This window comes from Oreochromis aureus, linkage group 3, assembly GCF_013358895.1.
Source record: "Oreochromis aureus strain Israel breed Guangdong linkage group 3, ZZ_aureus, whole genome shotgun sequence".
NCBI lineage: Eukaryota > Metazoa > Chordata > Actinopteri > Cichliformes > Cichlidae > Oreochromis > Oreochromis aureus.
In genome coordinates this window covers 127,223,800-127,228,415 of record NC_052944.1, presented here as the reverse complement: position 1 = coordinate 127,228,415, position 4,616 = coordinate 127,223,800, and positions in this window count along the sequence as shown.

The following is a 4,616-nucleotide window of genomic DNA, read 5'->3' as shown; positions in this document are numbered from 1 at the left end:
CTCAAAGCAAACATTAGCAACCCAAAATCAGCCTCCCCAAAATTAAGTCTCCCACTCGTCCTGCTCATGGCAAAAGCAAAACAAAGCATCCCCTTTCTCCTCCTGGCATGACAAAATGTTTGTCCACATGTATTCATTCCCTCTTTGATCCAGTCACACACATTCACTCACTTTTCACACAAGACGTTTTGCTGATACCGGAGCCTTCTGCACAATTAAACAGATACTCCACATTAGCAAAATGAGTTCATTCCTTTATTTTATTTTGTTTTTAGAAAATAGTTCTTTATGCTTTTGACTGGATTGGCTCGCCGCAATCCTTTTGGACAGAGACTCACAATCTGATCAGGTCCCCACAGGTAGACTCCTCCTCAGCCAATTATAATCTGTAAAGCCCACCTTATGATTGTTCTCGGAAATTTTGTCGGCACTGTCATTTCACTCTCTTCCAGGCCTGCTTAGAACAAAAATGAGAAAAAAGAGCTGATTATTAGCTCATCAAAGTACAAAACAAAATCACCTGACAGGTTTTTTCTAAGTGCACTGTTACAAAACCAATGGGCCCCTCTCAGACATATCCATGTTTAATCAAACTCCCTCTATTAAAATAAAAACAACAGCCTCAAAAAGCTGAAACAATCTTAAATTTCACCCATTCAACACACTCAAAACCTCGTCAAAGATCCACCATTTTCCACACAACAGTGTCCCCTAGACACTTCACCATACTTAGATTCAGCCTAAATTATAAACACATTATAACAATATGTCAACACTAAATTATAAATTTCTTGTCCAAATCTGCACCTCTGAACCGTCTACTTTGCTTCCCTTCCTTAAGGCCTCAATCACACTGTTACGACCCGCCTCAAAGGCCGCAACATAAAAAAGGAGATGAATACCAGAGTGAGTGTGAGAAGAGGTTTTTCTTAAAATGGCATAGGAGGTTGGCTAAAATGGCTGGTAACACCAAGGCAAAAGCAAGTGAGCTCCTGGGAAGCTTGCCTCAGGTAAGCTTTTATGCACACCTGACTAGGTGTGGCCAATTAGCACCAGCTGAACACTGAGCAGATTAGAGGCTGCAGAGGGACGTAACACCTCCCTCAAAAGGGTTCCTCTAGGACCCCTAAATTTATTAAAAGGCCCTCTGAAGCCTTGATCCCTCAAAAAGCATACACTTGAGTACTTTATTACCAGCTCTCCTAACACAATACTCGCATTTCGTTAGTTAGCATCTTTAAGCATGGATGCCCCTGCATGAGGATCTGAAGTTGCCACACTGAACACACACAAAGTAACATGTGACCAACACAAAGGAGCACAACAGTCACAAACCCAAAATGATTAGTCAGCCTGCTACAACACAAAATGAGAGCAGCCATGAATAATCACACACACACACACACACACACACACACACACACACGTACGTGATCTGTGGTCTCCACCACACAAACGGTCACATACGAGTGGTCCTATACCACACCAAGTTACTTTAATCCAAAAAGTTCAGTAAAGCAAACACTAGTGACCAACCACAAAATGGAGAGCTACGGCCACACAATGATCACATCAAGGGTGGCTCAGCACCCCTCAGTGTTATTGCCATCACCTGGCCAACAACACTCACAAGTGATCCAACAAAATTAGCCATATTCCCCACAATACTAACGGTCACAGCACAAAACACTCACCTCACAAGGATCTCGTTAGCATCCAGCAACACTGACATATGCACACACAGCACACATTATGCCAACTTAAAAACAACCTACCTGCCTCAGCTACAAGACCATAATTATTGAGTGGTCTCAAACCTCTAGCCAAGTTTGGTGCCACCGGTTCACTTTGAGCAACTCCCACCCTAAAACCCAAAACTTTACCCTATCTAGTCTTCAGTGGTGTACCGGGCTCGAGGCACCTTTAAACGCAAACTCAAGGGTAGGCAGCAGACCAGGGGTACAGTCTCCCACCAAACTCTGAAGCGTACCCCCACCCAGGATAACCACCAAACACAATAAACTAAAACAATAAAGCAAAACAACAAACAAGTGCTTCGATGGAAGGGCAGCACAGCCACCCAGCTGAAACACACTTACTAAAGGGATGTTACTCAATCACAGCGAACACCTTCACTCACCCACTTAAAAGTCAAACAAACTGATATTCAGACTCCACTAAAATGTCCAAATGATCCCGGACGAGCCCCCACTTATGTTACGACCCGGCTCAAAGGCCGCAACATAAAAAAGGAGATGAATACCAGAGTGAGTGTGAGAAGAGATTTTTCTTAAAATGGCATAGGAGGTTGGCTAAAATGGCTGGTAACACCAAGGCAAAATCAAGTGAGCTCCTGGGAAGCTTGCCTCAGGTAAGCTTTTATGCACACCTGACTAGGTGTGGCCAATTAGCACCAGCTGAACACTCTGAGCAGATTAGAGGCTGCAGAGGGACGTAACACACACACACACAGGAAGCTCCTCTGTCGTCACTCACTCAAGCTAATTTGCATACTAAGTCACATCTCAACATCAGGTTTTAAGTGCATTTTATTAACCCATTCACACCATTATATCAATCATGAACTTAGCAATCTGATTTAATTGCATATGTTTGTGTACTTTAGCCAAGTTTTAATCACTATCTATGCATTAATCTTCATGAGCTTACCTCTGTAAGGTTAGTGCATTTTCTGTTTGTATGTGTGATTTTTATAAATGTTTCTTTGTGATCTTTGTGATCTTGTAAATGTTTCTTTTGCAGTGTTTCAGACTCCTTTACAGTTCTCAACCTGATTTAGACAGGGTGTGTTTTCTCTCTTTGGCTCATCACTGCTCATTGTTAATGACATTTCCCCTCTGGCTCTGCCCAGCGGCTTTTACCCTTGAAGTCCCATCTCCACCAGTGAGTCCAAGCTCACACGGACTTAGGCCAAGCAATCGTGACTGTGCCTGCCTTAGGTTGTCCCAGGGTTTCGAGGTGGGATCTTACCCGTCATAGGCTATCCAGCCTTCCATGCCCGCCTACTACAGGGGCCAACTGGGCAAGGGTGTTATCAGGTCTGGGGGACACACTGGTTCTGGAAATTAAAGGAGTGTAAACTGTTTTCTTTATTTCATGTGTATTAAACTTTCCAACAATAATTTCACATGTAACAATTTGTGTACGTGCGTTTTCAATTCATTAATGTAATTGTTAGTTCATGTATTTATTTCTCTCGGTCTGTCTCTTTTCTAAAACCTGTAATTAATATAATTTTATTACTTTTTCTTAAAACATGCATTCGCTTCATCTTCTTAGAATTTAACTCGTCTGTCTATTTCTCTGGGTGCTCCCCTGACACAGTCAGTCACTCACACCTTCCTGTCACACACACAGCAGCACAGTATTTTCTGTTTCTCTTTCCTGTTTCTACAGATTAATCAAACACTTGTTTTTTCATATTTACAGTCTACAAACCCTCTTTAGTTTTATTAGGTCTTGGTCTAAAAACAATACACCCTCTTTTCACACACACCCTTAACTATACCAAGTTTTGCATTTGTCAGTCCTTGTGACATCATTCACACAATACTTTCATAATCGTCAAAATGGAAAAATAAAACACCCCAGCATTTATTGCTGAAGAGAGGTTACTACTGAAAGTAATACGTTAGTCTTAGGCATATACAATGCACTCAATATCTATCTATCTATATATATACACATACACACACATATATATATATATATATATATATATGTATATATATATACATACACATCAAAACTCAGTCAATTACGATACATCCTGTAACAACTCAAAACTTTATTTATTTAAGCTGAATGTTGCAGTTGCTTTCCACATTTTTAATGACGACTGTGTGCTGTTTTCTCTTTACCAGGTAGGCGCTGTTAAGTATAAGTTTTAATTGATGCTGTTGTATAGGAAAAAAAAGGTTGAACAATGATGATTGTTTTATAATAGAAAAGCTGTTTTATATGTTATTGTTGTTGTTGGTTAGGAGAAAGGAGGAAAATAAATAAATAATACTGCTACTACACGATCACAGGTTTGGTTTCAGCTAGAACTTTTAAAAGAAAGACTTTGTTGATGTTGTGTTGTATAAATATATCCTAGTCATTTGTTAAGTGTTATGTTTGAAAAGAAAAAAACGGAAAATATTCCCAAGCTGGTGAACTGAATGTTGCAGTTGCTTTGCACACTGTTAATGACGACTGTGTGCTGTTTTCTCTGAACCAGTTGCCAGAATAAAGAGGGAGCCCAGAGTAAGGGCAAGTCCAGCGTTGCAGTGCCGTCCTTTCTACATGGGCATATCACACCACTTGCACGATAGACTCACAGAACAGCAACAGCTACATTGGTGCCGTGACTCTGTGATTTGAGATCAACTTGATGCAGATCTCCAACCCAGGTTGCAGTGTATTGTGCTTAAAGATTCATCCATTGCCCGTCTTGGACTGTGAGTTACGCTGAGGTACTGGACTGTTTGTTCTTTGGTTTAATGGGACTCTCTCTGGACTGCTTGTGCTGACACCTGCAACTCTGAATATTTGTTATTGTCTACGTTTTGGTTTTTTTTGTTTTTTTCTTCTTGCTTTCCTTTTCTCTGTCT